General features: G+C 36.0%; 1 pseudogene; it reads right to left on the bottom strand.

The window, feature by feature from the left end:
- The window catches only part of LOC149190694 (serine carboxypeptidase-like 46), a 63,602-nt pseudogene extending 45,504 nt beyond the window's left edge, over positions 1-18,098 (bottom strand).
- Between the last annotated feature and the right edge of the window lie 5,095 nt (positions 18,099-23,193).

Here is a 23,193-nt window from a genome sequence, read left to right as displayed (position 1 = left end):
GGAAAATAAAACAACCTTAGTTGAAAACCTGACAGAGGCGATAGCAGTAGAGAAACGCGTAGTAGCCCTGGAAAAGAGATCTGCGATAGAGGAACGCAAATCTAAAAAAGTCACCTTCAAGGAAGACTCCAAGAAGAAACAAACGAAAGATCCTTTCGATTTAGAAGGATTGCAAAAAGTATTAAAGACCATGTCCAATGAGATGATTGACATAAAAAAACAAGTAGCAGAAACTTCTTCAAAAAAGCCCTACAGAGCTTTTAAAAGAGGCCCTTCAATGGATGTGAAACCACCCAACGCTATCTCAAATGTCGAATCCGAAGAAGAGGAAGAAGAAGAGAGTACCACTGAAGGGCAGATCGATGACGAAGAAGTTGTGGAACTACAAGGAATGTGGGATTTCATCCTCCCACAAGAAGAAGATCAAGAAGCATTTCCGGTTAGCACACGAAGCAAAAATCAACTTGATCCTCCCCAAACTACCCCTAAGCAGAAGGGCGCAAGCCCTGCAACAAAAGATAAAGTCGCAACAAAGAAAACGACCGCTAAAGCGACTTAATCTAGCCCAGTCCAACCAAATCAAACACCTCCATCAAGAACACTGATAGTGTCGGATGAAATGGAATACAATATTATTGATGACATGAAAAAGACTAGGGCTAATATCACTCTTTATGAATTGAGCAAATTGAAACATCAACAGAAGATAATGATGAAAGAATTACATGCCGTGCACTACATCTTTGCCTACAGCTGTAGCTTCCCACAACATGGGAAGACCTCCAACCAACACAATCAATAAGATTGATCCAAATGACATCGCCTTGATTGGAGGAAGATCAAGGTCTCACACTCCCCCTTTTCTTCTCACTTATGAAATTTTCAATAAAAATGTGCACAATTGTTTGGTAGATTCTGGTGCTTCAACGAATATTTTACCCAGATCAATATGTGCCAAGTTGAATGTTCAACCACAAAAATCCGCAGTGCGCATAGTTCAGCTTGATCGATCTCAAGTCGAAGTGATTGGTGAACTTAATCAAGTAACCATAAGATTGTCGTCCAACCCGAAGGTATGTCAGGTTATTGACATTCTAGTAGCTGATATCCCAGAATTATATGGCTTGATTCTTAGCAGGGATTGGTCCGAAAAACTCCATGGATACTTCTCAACCGACTGGTCGCACATGTGGTTACCCTACAATGGTAAACCGAATCAAATAAAGGTTGAACGAGAGTTACACCAGAAGTACATAGTAACAGAATTGGAGGGAGAAAATGAAGCAATAGCATATAACAGCAGTATCATAGGCAATTACTCGGTAGATTCTTTCCTCGACAATTTCAATGCTCATACATCACCTTACTTAGAAAATTCAGTTTTGTCCCAAGTCGAAAATTTTTCCCAAACTGATAATTCAAAGTGTGTTAATTTTGTAGATAAACCTGTAAATACATCTTTGTTTTGGAAATTATATTTTTATGGCTCTAAATCTAACGAAGGAGAAGGAGCAGGATGCGTTCTGATTAGTCCAGAAGGAAATAAGACCATGCTTACGTGCAGACTTGAATTCGATGGCACAAACAATACAGCGGAATATGAGGCCTTGGTGCAAGACCTATACAAAGCAATCGGGCTGAACGTCAAGTATCTTCAAGTCTTCGGAGACTCTGAGATTGTCGTCAAACAGGTACGTAACACCATACATTTCCTATCAGGTCATTTGAAACACTATCAATATTTAGTACAAGATCTGACTGAGCATTTCATAGCATTCAATATTTCGTCAATCCCAAGACTCCAAAACGCGAGCGCAGACCTTTTAGCTAACGTAGCCTCTAGAATTATTCCCTCCGAAGATTTTAGTCCAGATAGATTCTCAATAGAATTAATCTTTAGACCGTCCATCCTTGACAACATTACAAATTCGAGAGTATTCAACGACGATCCTGATATTGTAAATTTCCTCACTTCTAAAGGATCCTACTCCAATCAAATAATTGACGAAGACCATCACGATCGACAAACACAACAAGATAGCACTGATAATGCTATACCTAAATCGGTGGTTAAGTTGGAGGACTTATACGATTTGAAAAGTCGGTTTAAAAGGTCTACCAATTCTAAGCTCTACAGTTCAACTCTGACCTACGAATTAGTAAACCTAGGAACCGATGATAAACCACAAAACGTTAATCTAGGCCACGGCCTAGCCCCTGAAGAAAAACTAGCGTATATTCGTCTTTTGAGACAATACAAAAATGTTTTTGCCTGGAATTACGATGAGCTGAAGACATACGACACTTCTATCATTCAACATACTATCCCTATGATTGACAACAAAAAACCTGTCCAACAGAAACTCAGAAAAATCCACCCCAATTTAGAAAATTAGATAAAAACTGAGCTAAATAAGTTATTAAAAGCCAGAATAATTTTCCCCGTCAGACATTCCAAATGGGTCTCCAATATGGTACCCGTTAGAAAGAAAAACGGAGATATTAGAATCTGCATCGATTTTCGGAATCTCAACAAAGCCTGTCAAAAAGACAATTTTCCCCTCCCACCTATGGAGCAGATATTACAGGCAGTAGCAGGCTCAGAACTAATGTCTTTTTTGGATGGATTTTCAGGATACAATCAAGTGCTAGTACATCCCGATGATCAGTTAAAAACCACATTCCGAACTAAATGGGGCACATACGCATATCGGAAGATGCCATTTGGTTTGATCAATGCCGGCGCTACATTTCAGAGAGCCATGGACATCGCATTCAAGGGTTTAGTCAATAAATCTGTAGTAATTTATTTGGATGATATAACAGTGTACTCCAAGAAGCGAAGCGACCATCTCAAAGACTTGAAACAAATATTTCAACGATGTTTAAGGTATGGGATTTCACTTAACCCAAAGAAATCTTTTTTCGCATTAAGTGAAGGAAAACTTCTAGGATTCATAGTGTCAAAATCTGGTATTCACATTGAGCCTGACAGAATCAAAGAAATTTCTGAAATATCCCTACCTCATAATAAAAAAGCCATGCAATCTTTCCTTGGTCAAATCAATTTTGTGAAGAGATTTGTCCCAGATTTTTCACGAATTGTTTCTCCTTTGCAAACCATGATTAAAAAGAATTCAAATTTTAAATGGGGTCAAGATGAGCATGAGGCATTCAACCTGATCAAACAAGCTATCATTAACGCTCCATCTTTAGCAACCCCGAATTTTTCAGAATCTTTTATCTTATACACATTTTCCTTAGAGAAATCATATGCCGCGATTCTAACTCAAGCAGATCAAGAGAAAGCGGAAGCTCCAATCGCATTTTTTAGCTCGAAATTACAAGGTGCTGAACTCAACTATTCAGACGTGGAGAAACAGGCATATGCTGTTTTCAAAGCGGTCAAATATTTCAGACCTTTCTTACTTAAAACCCATACTAAGGTCATAGTACCGTTTCCAGCGGTAAGAAATCTTCTAATACAGAAGGATGTGGGTGAAAAAAGAGCAAATTGGATCACTGCTTTACAAGAATACGACCTTGAGATCAAACCAGCAAGTATTGTGAGAGGTCAAGGCTTCTGCAAAATGTTGGTTGGAGCATCGCAAATTCCTGAAAATTCATCTAAGGAGGTACAAATGTATGAGGTAAGCCTAAACGATGCAGAATCATTATATGCTAACACCATTTATTATCTTAAGAACGGGTATGCTCCATCACACCTGGATCACACCAAGAAAAGAGCTCTGAGATTGAAAGCTAAACAATATCAGCTCATAAATGATGTTCTGTTTAAAAGGAATTACGATTCTGTTCTTCTTAGGTGTCTTGAGAAAACTGAAGCCGAAAAGGTTTTGCAGGAACTCCACAATGGACCAGCAGGTGGACACTATGCTAGAGATGCTACTGCACATAAAATCTTACGTGCAGGATATTATTGGCCCACACTGTTCAAAGACTCACACAGTTACGTAAGGAAATGCCAAGTCTACCAAACTACTACAGGGAGACAAAAGAAACCGTCCATGCCACTACAGCCGGTAAACGTCGAGCAACCATTCAGTCAGTGGGGCTTGGACATAATAGGTGAGATCGTTCCTCACTCTTCTAAGCAGCATAGATACATCCTCACGGCAACAGATTATTTTACTAAATGGGTAGAAGCAGTTCCTCTCAAGACAGCTAATTCTGAAAACATCATTGAATTCATAGATCAATTTATAATCACTAGGTTTGGATTGCCAACGACTTTAATATTTGATAATGCCTCATACTTTTCTAGGAATTCAATGACTGAGTTTGCACTTAAAAGAGGGTTCAAACTGAAATATTCAGCCAACTACTATCCACAAGGTAATGGATTGGCTGAGTCAACAAATAAAAACCTAATCAGGATTATTAAAAGAACAGTTGACCAAAACCAAAAGAATTGGCACAAAACTTTGGTAAATGCTTTATGTGCAGATAGAATAACGAAGAAAGCTTCAATCGGCACTTCTCCCTTTAATTTAGTTTATGGGAAGGAAGTGGTTCTCCCAACTCACTTAGTGATCCCCTCCTTGTCTTTAGTACAATACATCGATGAAGTATCTAATTCCTCCTTACAATTAAGACAAATGGAAATAATTAAATTAGAAGAACGACGAGAACAAGCTAAGAAAACCCATGCTCATCACCAAGTGCTAATAAAATCCTCTTTTGATTCAAGCATAATGACTAGAAATTTTTTTCAGATGGGAGATCTAGTTTTGAAATGGGATAAGGCTCATGAAGAAAAGGGCAAACATACAAAATTTCAGAAGATGTGGCTTGGTCCTTTTCAGATTGTAGAAGTCATAGGCCCATCGACGTTTGTGTTGCAGGATTTAGCAGGTAGAAGGGATTCTTTGCCTGTTAATGGACAGATCCTTAAAATATATTTTCCATAGAAGATTATTCTTCTATTTTGTAGGATAGTTTTAGTTTTTTCTTTTCTTTCTTATAAATAAAACCAGTTGTAGATGGTTACTACAGGAGTTCACGAAAAAGACACCAATTCTCTATCAGATTTTGATTTTTTTTTCGCTTGTACAAATAGTAAAATTTTTCGAAAAATCTGATCTTTATTATTGATAGATAGAGTTACTTTAGCCTAGATATGATACTAGTTTCAACTTCAAAAAATTTGATGAAAGCAACCTTTGGTAAAAAATTGTTTTATATCAGCACAATGAAAGGTATCAATAATAAAATAAAGATTCTCTGTAAAACTGTTGTTTTCAAACTCTATTATTGTCGTCCAGAGCTTTCTTAAGGAAAAACAATGACTTCCTCCCTGCTAAAGGAAATCGCAGCATTCAGAGGAACAATCCAAGAAAACACTATATCTCAAAGAATAAGAGGTCTCATCACGAGCCGGCTTATCATGATCACAGATATTATAACTTGCTGACTTTGCCAATACTGTCCACCAAAACAGGGCAACGACTCAAGATTGTTGCAATCAAAAGACAAGGGGTCTCATCACGAGCCAGCTTGTTCAGCAAAAGTGTAAATCAAGTGAATGACTGTGTCATAATTTGGCCACCAAACCAAGACATTGTTCTTTAGAGAATAAAAAAGGAAAAAGTGTCAAAATGGGTTTTTCTCTGAAAAGTTGTAAATAGCCTTAAGCAGTATAAAGGATCATTGCTGGGTAACAGGTAACCCTGTCGAGGCTATGGACGCCTGCTGGCAGCAGAGGTTCTACCTACGGCAAATGAGCATATTTTAAAAGCTAGCACACAGAGAAGACCTTATTTTATCTTTAAAAAGACCAAGTAATGGCTGATGTAAATACAAGGACAAAGCTTGAGGAAGCAAACAATTGGAATAGAAAAAGGTTGAAACAAAATATCATTGATAGGATAAGGCATAATGTACTCTATCTATCCATAACAAAATTTAGACTTATGAAAATTTTCTGCTTTGGAAGTAAAAATTCAATAGAAAAGCAGAGATAACTGGTTCTTCCCAGTGAATCGACATTGTTGTGGCCACCAACAACCCCCCTCTTTGTTTGGTATTAGCAATAACACCAAGCAAATGGGGACCCTTAATAAAAAATCCAAAAAACATTTTATGAATTTTTTTTTGTATTCAACTCCTTAAAGTTGTATCGCATCGCGAGAAGAGAATGAAACGTTTTCCTATGAGCATAATAAACTGCGAAGAAGCGACGAGAAATTCATTGCATCGCATACATTATGAAGCGCTCTTAAAAGAAAAATCTTAAGAAATCTCCGACGGCCGATATGCGACGTCGCATATCGCAACATCGCGTAAGCAGCACACAATGATTGAATGACTAAGCGCGATCTGCGATCTGTGATGCTGCTATCTGTGATGAATGCGATTTGCGATAAATGTGATCATGAATTTCTACGATGACACATCTTGACGACGCAATCCACGATGCTGCGATGTGAGTCGCAGAAATCACCCATCGCAAATTTTCCTCGACGCAGTATTCAAGGAAAACTGTCCGTAAACCAAAATTGAGCGCGCGCCTTAAAAGAAATTAATGAATGTACGCCAAAGTATTCAAGAAGGATAGTTTTGTGTTTTTTGAAGAGTCAGTTCACTATGGGTGTCATGATTATACATTCATAAGAGCTTAAAGCTTTCATGTCAATCTTTATTATCATTACTCTTTTCCTTTGTGTAAACTGTAAGACATGAAATAACACAAAGCAATGTGTAGGAAACATCTAAGGAAAAGGGGAAAGCGTCAATGCTTGGAGAACAGAGAAGAGATGCCTTCATAAACGGATGTCGCATGCAACAGGACCACAGATTCTAGAGTATCACTCAACAAATGCTGATGTCAATAGGCCATCCAAAGCTCAGGGTCAAAGGCGCACAAAAGCAGCATGTTTACAAAAGATCCTGAAGCTTATGCCCGGTAAAGAAAAAAAAAGGGGCGCTAAAGAAGGAAATCACACCAGAAAAGCCCGGAACAAAGAACAGAGGCAGTTTTCGATGCAGAAAATTGTTCAGAGAGCAAAGTCCCTAACTTATTCAGTCATTCGCAAGGCCGGAAACCGAAATAGCTAAAGCAGAATCAGTTTGAGAGAAATTTGGGTTATTACCAAGTATACACGCAGTGAATACACCCAGCCAGAGGAAGATTCTCGAAAATATCTTCTAGTTTACCAGAAAGTGGTGCCAGCACTTGTTATTTCTATTCTCATAGCTCAAACAAAAGCAGAAGGCGACCAGCCAACTCTTCCCAGGCGAATGTTGCATGCTTGCAGCACTAAGGAGCAAATACAGAAATGGTTAGGAATTAGATTCAATTTTTAGAAATAGTTTTGCTTTAGCAGAAGGGCGGTCATTTAAAACTGTATCCTAAATTTATGTAATTAAGTTAATTAGTTAGCAGTATTTAAACCCTTCTCAGGCATTAGGAGAAGGGTCCAGAAATTTTTCAAAAAACTTGTCCTCAGAACATGCACTTTTGCACCCTCGGAGGGGGTTTTGATGAATGGATGGATCAAGGTTTATTAATGTTTGCATTTGATATCTGCTACTGATGTTGCACTTCTGTACTCTTAGTAGATGTTAGAGCAAGGAGAGATAAATCATTGTTGCTTGAAGCTTATGAGTGGAACCAGTCATAAATGGTACTTTTATCTCTTGACCGTTTCTGTTTATATTCTTAAAGTGATATACAGTTTTTAGTTGTTTATATGTTACTGCATGAATGTGTGAGTTATCATTTGGCACTTTTGTATGGTGGAGTCATTTATTTATGTTTGATATATGAATAACTTATTATGCGATATGCTGTTCACAACTGTTTTGCCTAACTTTTTATGCAAAGTGGTTTATCTTAATTGATTTCTATTCTTATGATAGCTGAATGATCTTTATTACCAGTTATTGTTTGAAATCTCTTTAGATCGCATAATAGAAGAAATACACCCGGGTTAGCGTAGATTAGATGTGTTGTTTATCATTAGATTACAATAGCATAGAGTTAGTTTAAAAGTTTGAATTAAATTAGCTTTAAGTACTCTTAGATCAGCATCATCCAACTCCACACACACACACACCCTTAAATTGGGAAACTGGTCCCATTATCCCCAGTCGGACCTGCTATACCAAACAGATAAGGAGCTGCCAACCAAGGTCCGGACCGAGTGGGTATCCCCTTTGTTGTCGACCCGATTTTCGAGGCTTCAACAAGAGTACAAGAGGTGGAATATCTCGGTCATATTGTATCTCATGAAGGTGTTAAGGTAGACCCTAGCAAAATTAAAGCCATTAAGGAATGGAAAATCTCCACATCCATAAAGCATCTGTGAGGATTCTCGGGTTGATAGGGTATTATCGCAAGTTTGTTAAGAATTATGGGAGAATAGCAACACCTCTAACAATATTATTGAAGAAAGATGCATTTTCATGGACTCTAGAAGCAACGAAGGCCTTTAAACATCTTAAAGAGGCAATGTGCCAAGCACCGGTCTTAGCTACGCCAGACTTCACAAAAACCTTTATTGTGGAATGTGACGCCTTAGGAAATGGAATTGGTGTTGTTTTAATGCAAGAAGAAAGATCGATTTCTTTCAAAATTCGTCTAATCAAAGGAAAGTATTTACACAAAGCCATTTATGAGAAGTAAATGTTGGCAATACTACGTGCACTTAAGAAATGGCAACCCTACCTAATGGGAAGACACTTCAAAGTAAAAATAGATCATGATAGTCTTAAATACTTTTTAGAACAAAAATTGTCTTCAAAAGAGAAGCAAAAATGGGTCACAAAGATGTTGGGTTATGAATTTGCAATCATCTACAAAAAAGGGAAGCAAAATGTTGTGGCAGATGCACTCTCAATAAAGGATGGGGATGTGGAAGCATTTCTTTGCGCCATTTCTATTATCCAACCAGATTGGATAAAAAAATCAAGGTATGAATGGAAGAATGACGAAGAAGTCTGGGCACTCATTCAAAAGTTACAACAAGATCCCAGTACATCTGATACATTTAGCTGGAAAAATGATTCATTATGGTACAAAGATTGCTTATACCTATGTAAGAATTCCCAAGTCAAACAAAAGATTCTTATGGAATTGCACACCTCTCCCTTAGGAGGGCACTCAGGATTTTTAAAAACTTACCACAGGGTTAAGAAGGAATTTTTATGGGATGGCCTTAAATCAAATATTCAAAAGTTTGTGGTAGAATGTTTGGTTTGCTAACAAAATAAAGTTGAAACAATTAAGACCCCAGGTCTATTACAACCTTTATCCATTCCAAGCCAATGTTGGGAGGAGGTTTCAATGGCTTTTATCATAGCTTTACCCAAGTCCAAAGGAAAGAGTGTCATCATGGTGGTAGTTGATAGAATTACCAAGTATGCACACTTTTATGCATTATCTCATCCATTTAAAGCCATTACAGTTTCTACTGCATTTATGGAAACAATTCAAAAGCTATATGGAAACCCAAAGATTATTGTAAGCGACAGAGATCCCATTTTCACTGGAAATGTTTGGACATAATTATATTCTTGTCTTGGTACTCAGTTAGCTCATAGCTCATCTTATCATCCTTAATTTGATGGGCAAATTGAGATATTAAACAAATGTTTGGAAGGATATCTTTATTTCTTTGTATCTGATAAATAGACACAATGGGTCAAATGGTTGCCTCTGGCTGAATGGTGGTATAACACTTCCTTCCATACTGCAGCAAAAATGACCCCATTTATGGCACTTTATGGATATCATCCATTGTCCATCACATCATATTTAAGATAAAATTCTAAGGTTCAAGCAATGGAAGATCACATCGAGCATCAACAACAAGTTCTCCAAATCTTAAAGGATAACCTCACTTTGGTGCAAAATAGAATGAAACAATAGGCAGATCAACATCACAATGAAAGAAGTTTTGATGTAGGTGACTGGGCATTTCTACGGCTACAACGATATAAACAAATGTCCCTCAAGTAAGCTAAGAAGGATAATAAATTATCACCAAAGTATTATGGTCCATACAAGGTGTTGCAAAAGATTACTACTATGGGATACAAATTGGAGCTTCCTGTAGCTTCTCGAGTGCACCTAATTTTCCATGTTTCATGCTTAAAGAAGGTTATAGGTGACAAGCTCCCAGTTCAAACAATATTGGCAGAACTTGATGAGGAAGGAAAAATCATATTGGAACTTGAAGAAGCCACAAAAACAAGAACTCGATAGCTTCGAAATCAATCAATTTCAGAGTATCTCATCAAGTGGAAGAACTTACCCGCTGAAGATTCCACATGGGAGGATGAGAATTTTATACATAAATATCCAGAACTACTCAAGCGTTGAGGAAAACACTTTTTTGAAGGAGATGGGCATGTTAGGTCCCTATAATACTAGTGATTCCCCCATTATTATTGTCATTTTAGCCCTTATTGTTATTATTGTGCCCATATTGTTATTATTGTGCCCTTATTGTGCCCATATTGTTATTATTTGCCCCATAGAAGCCCACTATTGTTATTTTTGCGCCCTTATATTATTATTGTTATGTCGGCTTGATTATATTGTGACCCCTTAGAATCCTATATAGAGAAATGAGGTTTTTTCATTTGTATCATCCAAGAATTGTTCATTTGTGTAATGTAAAGGAGGTTACCCCCTCGAAGAGGCTGATTTTGAAGTCGTTGATATATATTTTCTTCTATTTTGTGAGTTGGTTGCATAACATTCTATGTATGCATCCAAAGCTATTAATTTTCTATTTGAGCTTGAGTAGAAAGGAATATCCATTCATCCTAAAAGATCAAACCTATTATTCAATGAAACAATTTATTTCTGAACCAATGTCCACTTCTCCTACATTTGCTAGATAAAATTTCCAGTGTTTGATAGTATTGCTTGTTTGCTTGGAAGATATCTTTCGAAACACAAAGTGAAAAACTCAAGAAATGGGTGAGTCTCGGATTTGATAAATTGGGGTAGATAGGATGCCAAAAATTGGTATTTTAAAGACAATTTCATAACTATAAAACTAATTTTAGATTGGCATTTTAGAGCTAATTTAGTAACTTGACTCCACAGGATAAAGAACTTTTATATTTTAGTATGTGGAATACAGGATCTATGGAAGAGGAGTGTGTATGACATAACCTTTATTCCCCCACTTCCACACCTCTGCATGCAACCATTCCCCTTGGGAAAATTTCTTCCACAGATTGCAAATCGTCAATTTTAACCAAGAGTTACACGAGTACTTCAATTTTCTATTGGTTCATGTTAGGCTAAAAGCTAGCATTTTAAAGCTAATTTCTTAACTTGACTCCATAGGATGGAAAGATTTTAAATTTTTAGTGTGAAAAATAAATGACACACAGAAGAGGTGTATGTGCAGGAGAGATTTTAAATACCCCCCACTTCTACACCTTCGTACACATTCCCCATCCACATACTTCTTATGCACATTGCAAAAGGTCAATTTTCACATTTTTTGGCATACATATTTTCATGTTCCACAACAATGTTTTGGAAAAGAGTCATATAAAATCAACCAACCTCTCACCACCATAGATCACCGCATATTAAAAAATTAATTAAGGCTTAATTCTATGATTAACAAAAGGTCTCATGCCAATAAATATAAGTATTTTTTGAATTTCTTTAGTGAATCGACACGTAGACATGACATTGTTCAAATGCTTAATAGCATTTACTATAAAGCATTTTGTAATGCTTATTGGTTCTAACCAAATCAAGAAGGTGCAAAGGGCTCTACAACTAGTTTATGTCATATTATATTGAAAAGATATGCTAATGAGGGGTATGCACGGGAGAACCTTTATTCCCCCACTTTGCACCTCCGCACAGATTCTCCCTCCACACACTTCTTTTGCACACTGCAAAACATCAATTTCATATTATTTGACACACATATTTTCCCATTCCATGACAATTTTTTGGCGAAATGTCACATAAACTCAATCAACTTCCCATGTTGTGGACTAGTGGATTAGTGCATATTAAAAAAATAATTAAGGCTTAATCCTACAATTAACTAAATTAATAACTTTGAAACTAAATTGGCATTTTCAAACTAATTTCTTAACTTAACTCTATAGGATGGAAAACTTTTAAATTTTTAGTGTGTGGAATAAAGGATCTACTAAAGAGGCATAATTCCAGGAGAACATTTATCCCCCCACTTCCATACCTATACACACATTCCCCTTTTGAAAAGTCTTCCACACGCTGCAAAAGATCAATTTTCACATTATTTGACACATATTTTCATGTTCTGCAACAACATTTTAGAAAAATATCACAAACTCAACCAACCTCTCGTGACATAGATCACTACATCATAAAATATTAATTAAGGCTTAATCCTATAATTAAAAAAATATCTCTTTCCAGTAATATGAGTCTTTTTGGCATTTATTTGGTGAATTGACGTGTAATCAAGACATCATTTGAGTGCTTAATAGTATTTTCTCTAAAGCATTGTGTAATGCTCACTAGTTCTAAACAAATCAAGAAGGTGTAAAGGGATTTGTAGCTAGTATCCATTGTAGTAGATTGAAATGATGTGCAGAAGAGGGGTATGTTTGGGGAAAATTTATCCCCCCACATCCACAACTCCACATAGATTCCCTCTCTACACACTTCTTCTGCACATTGCAAAACATCAATTTTCACGTTATTTGACACACATATTTTCTCGTTCCATGGTAACATTTTGGGAAAATGTCACATAAACTCAATCAAATTCCCACATCGTAGACTAGTGCATTTCCTTCTCTATATACTTTTTCCATACAATTTTACTCTACACACTGCTTCTTTTCCATATGCTCTACTCCAGGAAATTTCTTTCTAGAATTTGTCTTTTTTCGCACATTGTGATACTCAATGCTACCAATTGTTTCTATGCCACCTATTGTAATTCAAATTATTTCATGGAAAAATATTAATCATTGTTTAATGTTTTTTTACAATTAAAAAATGGGATTGGAACTCCATGCTTTTCATCCATATGCTATGTTTCCTTTTTCATGTTTTAAAATGAATGGGGATTTCGAAAAAGTTTTGTGGCTAGGTTTTCAGATCCTATAATTTGTGAAACAAACTTAGAAATTAGTTTATATCCACACATAGTCACATGCATTGATTCTCATGCTGCATAAATAATAAGTTCCTATAATTATATAATTATCCTGAATTGTAGCTTTATGTTTGTGTTGCATGTGTGTAACTCATAATATGAATTAATTTTTTCCAATATATAAATTGTTATGAGTTTTTGTGAATCTAGTAACTATTCGTCACATGTTTATCCTGATTGGTTGGTTACTTAGGTAGATGTGGGAGTATGTAAAAAAATTACATTGTCGAGAACAACTTAAAAATATTATTGGCCTCGCTCTTACCAGATTTATTGGTGAGTAATTTTTTTTGTGAATCTTGGCTTTTCATTTATGCAAAATATTGTGGTGATGTTACCAGCCTCACTCTCACTAGATTAATTGGATAATAGGTCATTACCAAAAAAAAAACATATTGCCAAAATTGCTTCGATATTCAAAAGAAAAAAGGAACATATAACCAAAAAAAAATTAGGATCAGCACACAACCAAGAGCTATTAACTATCAGTGGAAGTTACCAAATAGGATTCTCTAGTCCTGAACTAGTTGACGATAGAGGCTGAAATACAAAGTGTATATGTTTCTCCATGTGAGCCAATCTTCCTTCAAAGTGGTATAGTTTATCTTGTAGGCACCACTGACCCCTTTGCAGACTTGACAATATGTCTTGCATGTCCAACTGGTTTCATTGGAGATTACTCATGAAGGAGATGATTATATTCATGTCATCATGCATGTCTCTTGTGAGTTGCTCTAGAAACATCTTGAGATATTTGAGTTGGTTGCCAATTTTTTGTTGATTAGAACTATGCTTGTTAAAATTAGTTGTACTGATAGGGGTGGAGTCTACAACCTCACCCTAGCCAATGTTTTCTAGGTGACATTGACTTGACTCCCCTCGTTCACAAACTCCTCACCTTACTCTGCCTTAGTGACATGTCATCTTGTGTTTCACTAGGAAATAAAAAGACTTGGGTAAAAGAATTTTATAGGCGAGATAAACTAACAAAACCTTCCACATCAAAAAGAATACCAACCCACCCCAGAACAAAAACAACCCACCCAGTCTTATAATGTAATGCACTAGGACATAGTCCCAAAATAAACTATCTAAATGAATATTCACAAACCACAAGATAAAAGATACAAAGCCCCCAAGAAGGAAGCCAGAACATAGATACAAAAACATAAATCCAATCTCTTGGAATTGCCTACTCAGATTGGGCTTCAAAAACCCAAAAAAAAAAAAATTGTTATACCGCCCATTAATAACAAAGAACGGTTAGAAGACCCAATTAAAACAACTAAATACAACAAAAGTAACCAAATAAATTTGGACCATATAAGCATTCCACCTTACTTCATTATTGAAGTAGGAATCCGGAAGAGGGTTGTCACACACTTCTCCACATGCCCTCCGACAAATAACAAACTAACATCTTATCCGCTTACCGATTGAATAGTGTTTAATTTCAATGTGTAACATGTATCTATATACCTCTTTTTAATTCGTTGGTTATAACATACGTCGATGTAAAACACCACTGATTTAGTGGTTGTCGTAATCTAGGTGAAAAAGTTCATTTTCCCATTTTTGTGTAAACCAAAAAACATTTTCCTAATTTTAACAATTTTAAAATAGGAAAAAAAGGAATTATGTGATTAGTAGCTCTAGAGACTCTGACAGTGGCTATGATGATTGTTGTGATTTATTTGCAAAGATCCTCAATCTAACGACGAAATCTTGATTTACAAAGATTTATGATTCTCAATCATTGCATGGGGTTGCAATTTTGGTTATGCTACCTTCCCATAACTCTAGTCTATGATGCAAATTCCACCCTAAACCATCCAAAAATTGATTAGGACCCACACTAATGGTTTTTGAGGTAAATGAATGAGTCATGATGTTAGCGAATTGAATTGTACGTGAATTTTACTAAGAATCAAGAATGTGTGTCAATAAAAGAATTCGCGGAAGAGGATGTGTGTGCGGGAGAATGGATGTGCAGAGGGAAGAAAAAACATTAAAAAAAAACTACATAAATAAATGGGAATCAAAATTTACTCTATCAGTTCAACTTATTTTTTCATTTTAAACTTTTACACAGTCAGTTATGTGGCATAAATAATGTGCAGAACATGGCGTATGTGTGGGAGAATGGGTGTGCGAGAAGATAGCATGAATATCTAAGCATGTGTTCTAGATATATGTGCTATCTACTAATATTGGATAAATAGTTTACAAACATATAAGATTTTATGGACTTTATAAGGTTCGATAAATGAGATAAAGAATTAAACTAAATGTGTAGAAGTTTTATCTCTGCACAAATTCTCCCTCCGCACACTTCTTCTGGGCACATCCATTCTGCACAACACTTCTAAATGTTAATTTTCATGTTATTTTACACAGATATTTTTCCATTCTACGAGAATGTTTTATTGTTGTTTCTAGGCACATATTAGCTTAGGATTTAAGCTGGGTTTTTTGAATGATATGCAATTATATGGATAAATTGTGTTGTATTATTTTGTTGCATGTTTGATTTGAAATACAATACATGTGGAAGAAAGGCTAAGTGGGGGAATGCATGTATGGAAACAAGAACACAAATTTTTATTTACATGCATGAATGATTGTTATGTCAAATGTTAGCTATGGAGAAATGTTATTATTCGACCTAGAGGTAGATCCAATCACATGTTCCCCTGATCATGGATGCTTCTTACTCAGTATTAATTCCATGTTGGTACGAGTCAAACGTAATGGATCATTTCCCATGATTTCAACACTAAAAAATTATCAATTGAATTATTCATCCATTTATCACCATAGATAATATCACTAAACAAAAATAAAATCTGCTTTATATATATATATATATATATATATATATATATATTCAAGAAACATGATCATCTCTTAAATGAGCATTTGCAATAACATAACTGAACTGTTTTGATCAGTTGTCTATTTCCAAGACCAAATATGCATGATAAATATACATGTTGCCCCACTTGCATTTATTTCAATATTATTGAAATAATTGCAACATCAAAAGTACAATAATTCATAATTATTATATTTTTATAATCATTACAAATTTCAATATTGACATAAATTCAAATAGTGAAAATAGTAAACAATAACTAGATTACATGCAATCAAAACAAATGCCATAATTGATGAAATTTGGACAAATTACAGTTGATGCTTTATTACATTCAATGTGATTCTATCTAAATAGCCAGTGTAGAAAATAGAAGTATACCCAAATGGATTTTAAGAAAGTGTTCCTAAGGTCGTCACCATGATTACCTTACTTCATAAACCTCTACTCCTATGTACACAACCTAAGTGAACATATATATGAGATTTACTCCTTTACTTTACACATACTTACATATTCCGTGGAAGGAATTTTGGAGTTCTTGTCACCCCATTCTTTAAATTGTTTCCTTTAATGGTTGTTAACTTTGAGTATTGAATAAATTACAATTACAATCACTTACCTCTTTTGTATTTCATTACAAAGGTTTCTCATCATATTCATCGTCCTCATTCACAACAAGATGATAACTAGCAAACAAGACAAAGAGTACCATAAATTGTCTTGCCATAAAGAGTACATCTATAAGCTATTAGTTTCTCAAGGATGTAAATTGAACTTGTTGCTTCATTCCTTTCTATGTATGAAACTTTGGCCTTTCTTCTATGTTGACGGTGTTGGAAATTTGTCAACCAAGGGATCTCCCCGATGTGAAGTCCCAATTAGACCTCACACCATTTGGAGTAGGAGCCACATCCAGAATATCGACCTGGTTGCCATGTATTCTTATACATTTTCCTTGGCTCTAACTATCAGCAAGAGAGGAACATGTGGTGCCTTTGAAAAGAAATAAGGTGTGCTTGGTGAGTGCTCAACTATAGGTGTGTCAAATATCCTCTATTGCGGAGGAAAAGAGTAAAGTCAGCCTCTAAGAGGAGGTAATAGTACCACCCTAGAAGAGACATACACAATCAATAAGGATTTGTCTAACATCCAATGGAAGAGTCAAAAAAATATGTGAAAGTCTTTACAACCAATCAATGAGAAATATTTGTCTAGTATCCTACAGAATCGTCCATAAGGATGGGACAACAATAACAACCATTACAACACATTCTCAATAAGATAAACACTAAAACAGCTGAAATAGTTTAACTACTTTAGCATAGATGGAAGCAAACATGAAATAAAAACATCCACATAATAGTCTTACAAATATTCATAGTCCATGCATGAAGAACGTGATGGCCTTGAAGGCTTCTGTTATTAAGTAAAAGTTCCAAGACACATGTATGCAATGAAAATCACTAGCTTCAATAGTGGAGCGTTGGAGCCACTCCTTGCTCCTCAAAAGAACTAGTTTGTCTCTTTGATGCCTTGCGGGAGGTGTCAAGGTGAAAAAGTCCTTTTCTCATACAATGAGGGTGTATATATAACCAAGAGGTGATGTTTCACCTTCCTTGTGAATCTTTGAAGACACTCATGATTGTTTGACTTCCTTTGACTTTTTGAATTTACATGACACTTCTGATTCTGAATGTGTCCTTTGGACTTCCACTTTATAATACATTTTGAATATGTAATTACATAATCCACAATAATGATGTGGCATATCATGACTTGTGATAGGATGTGACATGACATTGATAACTTGGATTGCATGATGATGCAATAGTGCCAAGTTGTCCTTCTTGATACTTATTTCTTTGTGTCTTCTTGAAAATATGGTACATGTTCTTCTTCTTCCTCCTTATGACTTGAAGATGAGGAGTCTTCCATGTGATCTTGATATTGATCTTCTGTTATAGTCTGGTGTTCCTTCATATCTCACCTGATGACAATCTTATCTCTTCAGCCCTGTATGTGTCTTCTAGCATGTCCTCCTTATCCATCTCCTTCTTCGTCATCTTTTCATGGCATGAAAAGGTACCTATTTTTTCAATTCACTCATTGTGAGAATACATCAGCATGAAAAACCCCTAGTTTAAGATTGTGCATATTGATTCAATGACTAATCTGGAACCGAATGGAAAGCTGGGAAAGGAGCTCAATGACTACGTAGTTCAAGCAATCAAGGGGAGACTTAAGCCTTGAGAATGCGCAGTGTGTAGTTCACGTTGGGATGAGGGAGAAAACTGTGCAATTCTAGAGATCAATGTGACAGGATGAGGGTATGATCATTGAGAGAGTACATTGCGCAGTTTTGGGAGACAGGGAAGACTGGGCCATTATGCAGTTGTGTAGTTCAAGAACTCAAGGATGAGCTTGAGGCTAGATATTGTGCAATGTGCAGTTGCACAATTCAAGAGATCAAGAATCAGCTTAAGGCTAGAGACTACATAATGCGTAATCAGGCCTGGCTGGATGGCATGATTTCAAACTTCTAGGCTTGAGCACTAAGCTTGCGAAATGCACAGTTCTAGGCTTGAGCACTAAGGTTGTGAAATGCACAGTTATGCGATTAAGCACTGAGGTTGCGAAACGCATAGTTCTGGGTTTGAGCAATGAAGTTGCGAAATGCGCAGTTATGGGTGGTAGAGACTATGCAATGCTTAGTTCCAAGAGAAAAAGTGACTGCTTGAGGGATGAGACTGCCAATGCGCAGTTTGGGAGGGCTAGATGAGGCTAGGTTGCCAGGATTTTTTTCAAAATTTGGCTAAGTGTGGGACCGAAGAGATTGTTTTGAATCAATGATATGACTTGACTGTGATCACATAATTGAGAAATTTTGACAACACAACAACATAGATCATAAAAAACATGTTGACAACATATTTCCCTCAAGGCGACAACTTTACAACAAGTGCAACATTAAAGGTACACTTTGTGAGGATCATGACGACACTTATGCGACAATGCATAAAACTTTGGGAATTACTATGACTGATGTTTACATGCTTATACCAACAAATTCACACAAAGATAACCCCTTGAAATCACTAGACCAAGAATACATACATTGTGCGACAGCTAATGTGCAAAAAGACGACAATTGCTAAATTGTGAATGACTCTCGTGATATGTGAATCAACAGTGAACATAACACATGCAAGAGCAAAGATAACATGAAAATTTCACTAATTAAAGTGAAAGCAAGTGAAATCGGCAGCCGCAAACATAAAAATGACACTCGCGAAAATAAATGTGCGCGTGAGCGACATTTTGCAAAACTCACCAAAACAGAATTACAAACGAAGCTAAAATGTGAGAAATTGTCGTTATTAGTGTGCATTGACTATCAACATGGATTGGACATCGCACATGCACAGTCTTGATGGAATATTCTATGCTTATCCAAGCTTGCATAAAAGAATGTTCTCATGCACTTGTTATAGACTTAACATGCGTGAGCAAGTGACATTGACACTTCCAGTCCAAGAAGGGAGGTTAAAAGGCATCCGTTGACCAAGAAGTGACTATGAAAAAACCGATCACCATATCCATAGTAGGCTCCAAAATTCAAGTGTACACAAAATTTTGGAGGGTGTTTGTTGCAGCAAAAACACTTGGTGACACACTGGTAGAACTCCAACTTCTTTGCCTTGGTCAATTCTTTCATGCAGGATCTAGTTATTCAAGAAGTATTGCTTCATTGTTTAAGTTTCCATGGCTTCCCCACTTACCCCATGCATAAACATAGTCTCCTTCATTCCTTTACTCAGTTAAACACAAACATAAGCTCGACGATCACACAATGTTTCGAATGGGGATAAGGTAATGAAGTTCGCGAGATTTAGATTTTCATAGTATATTGTTTTCATCTCTCATGTTGCTCCATTGCCAACAGGCCTAGACGATACCCCAACAAATTCACTTTAGGAACAAAAACATTACTCTACTGCCAGCAAGCCTGGACAGTACCCCGATGGAGTTTTTTGCTTCACATCTCTACGCAGGAAGCCTTTCTCTTATTTCTCCTTTATTTATTTATTTATTTATATAGGACTTTGAATCAAAACTTATTTATTTCATGGGTGGAAGATGGATGCTGACTTATTGAAAGTAGGATAGGTTGCCCCTTCATAGAAGCATATATAATACCTATGATATTGGTTTCCTCATTTAGATTTTCCCCTTGTCCTTCTCTACTTGATTGGATCAACCTAAAAACACGGAAACATAAAATCCTGAGTGCATGCATGAAGTTTCTAGAATAGACATGGAGATCATGGTTTGACACAAGTCTTTATTAATGCAAGGATCATATTTTTTGTTAGAACATCGTCGATCAAAAGATGTAACCAGGATATGGAAGAAGGATAGAGAGTTAGCCAAATGCTGCAGTGTTGCAAAGTCATTTTCTATTTTTCCACATTCCCTTTGAACCAACAGAGTGTCTTCATACATGGTCTCACAAAATGAAAGGAAATACAACAAAACAAGGAAACAAAATAGAAGATAAGACAAAAAATGGCTAAAGGAAAACTATGATGTGAAACCAAAATCAAAAAACACAAGACAAACCACAGGAAATGAATGCAAGATGGTTGGTAGGTAAACTAAAATACAACTAGACCTACTCCTAACCTAACCATCTAGAATTTCAGAATCACGTATAATGGAATTTCCAATGTAGCCACCATAATTGTTCTCAACCTGCAATTACAAAGATGCAATCGATTAAAACAAATATAAAACAATGTGCACTACAAAAGATAAGAACTTGAATAGCTTGCACAAAAAATTGAAGGTCTTCCCTGTGAGCAGAAAGATAGTCCATAGCCGCCGCTTCTAGCCAGTTTATATTCTTAACTTTTTGATGAGAATGATCATTCAACAAACCTCAAAATCTTCCCATGTTTGTGTCTCCATCTAGACCAAACTCCTTAGCAAGCGCATGGAAAGATCAAAACTTGTTGTTTGCAACAGAGCATGTCAGGTAATATTGTTCCAACCATTCAACGATTGGATCGTAAAATTCATGGTAATCCTCTTGATAACCCCGAAATTTTGAAAATATGAATTTTTAATTAGAGGTACTAGATTATGATGAGAATATTGTGAGGGAAAATAAATATGATCATATTTGGCAAGCATGTCGAAACAATGAGGACTTGACATAATCGTTAGCAAAGGATGGCGTGCCTCGACTACTCGACAAAAATATGAATAGTGAGATGTTGAATGATGAAGATTGAAGGATCTAAATCAAATTTCATTAGATATACTAGTGGAAAAATGATAAAAAAAATGATAGTCATCAAGGACATAATAATGATTAGATGGGCTTATTAAAGCATCAAATTCCCATTTTGTAACAAACAAAGATAAATCAATTTGAACAGTTTCACAAATGCTCTAAATAATAGAGTCATATTCCTCGTGTGATTAATGTGAGAAATTATTTATTTGTAATTGGTAACACACTAATCTAGCATCGTAATCATCGAAAGAAGTGGAAAGGAATTCTAGTACAACAAACACATGAAACAAGTCAAGATGAAGTGAAAGAAAAAGAATTTTATTTGCACAATAATTCAATCATTCATTCTCACTCAAGAGGATTTCAAGTGTGATGAAGAACAAGATTCATGATATGATATTCACAAGGAAATTCGGAAGTTTCTCATCATGAAATAAATCTGATAGATATGATTCCTTCAACCAAAGATGGTCTTTGGAATGATCAACTTCGCAATTCCATGAATCTATGAGATATACACATTCCAAACCTGAGTTTGTTAGGAGAGATTTGCATGAAGATGAATGAACTGGAAAATATTCCTGCATCCAGTTAGAAGTAAAATCTTGGAAATTTGAAAGATCACATTTGAGATACCAAAAAAATTTCAAAAAAGAAATTATCATCGAGTGAAGCCATGAAAAGAGAAGGATTGTGCAAGAGAAACCAAATCTAACTTAATTCGGGGGGCTTACCAGAGTCGTTGGATCCTAACATAACCATAAAAGGGAAGTTGAAGTGCCTCGACTCCCTGGTAGGTCCGGGAACTTTCCAGGGTTGTAAAATCGAATTTTGAAGATTGAACCAGATCATGCATGGTTTGTGAATAACCACTACTATTGATTTCAATAAAGCCACTACTGACCAGATAGAGCCATCTCTATCACTTATTTGACCGTATTTTTCAACTTCAACAACTAGATTACTCAAGTTGAAAGATTCTTATGATCGCAAATTCGAAGATGAATGAATCAGGTAAATTTCGTGAGCAAGTTTGAAGAGTTGTCTTCATGCAAGAGAAGAGATGATGAGGGATGGGAAGAGTACTCAATGATTTTATTGTTTTCATTTACATCATGGATAATCTCACCACCTTGTGCCAATTGAGAGGTTAACTCATCGAATGAAGGACTTGAAGAGCATGGAGTATCTTCATCGCAAGTAGATGCATCACAAATGGTAGAGCACAAGGGATAGTAAGATGAAGAGGAAGTTTTGATAAGCCCATATTTTTTGACTGAATTAGATTCTATATCTAAAGTAAAATCTTCATGAGAAACCAATATATTAGTTGACGCACCTGGGAATTTTTTATCACATACATTAACAAAGTAATCATCATTGGAATGATTTTTTCCCAAGACTACGAATTGATTGAAAGAGTTCATTGCATTTGATTCACTACCAAGATTAGTAGACTTGAAATCATCCAAGAACATGAGCACATCATCTTCACATGGAGTATTTGGGAAAAAGAAGAAATATTGATAGCATATTCACCTTCCTGTTCCTCTACCTGTGTAATGTGACTTCCTTGTATCTGATAGCAATTTGAACCAGCAACTCGAAAATTGAGAGGGTGAGAAAAATTGGTTGGTGGAACAGGTTGATCGAGAAGATCACAGTACAAAGAGCCATGGCATGTGGATGATAGAGGATAACAAAAATCCATATCGGATTCGAGAATAGAGTTATGAATAGTAACATCATCTTGTGGAATGGAGGAGTTAGTATTCACCATGGGCTTCATGAGCCATTATGGGATTTCCTCCATTGAATCTGAGTCATGACAAGCGGAAGAAGAATGAGAAGATGGATTA

This window comes from Pinus tabuliformis, chromosome 3_1 (genome assembly GCF_031772625.1).
Source record: "Pinus tabuliformis cultivar Carrire ecotype Pingquan chromosome 3_1, CPIR1, whole genome shotgun sequence".
NCBI lineage: Eukaryota > Viridiplantae > Streptophyta > Pinopsida > Pinales > Pinaceae > Pinus > Pinus tabuliformis.
Note: the sequence above shows the minus strand (reverse complement) of the source record. Positions and strands in the feature narration are given on the sequence as shown.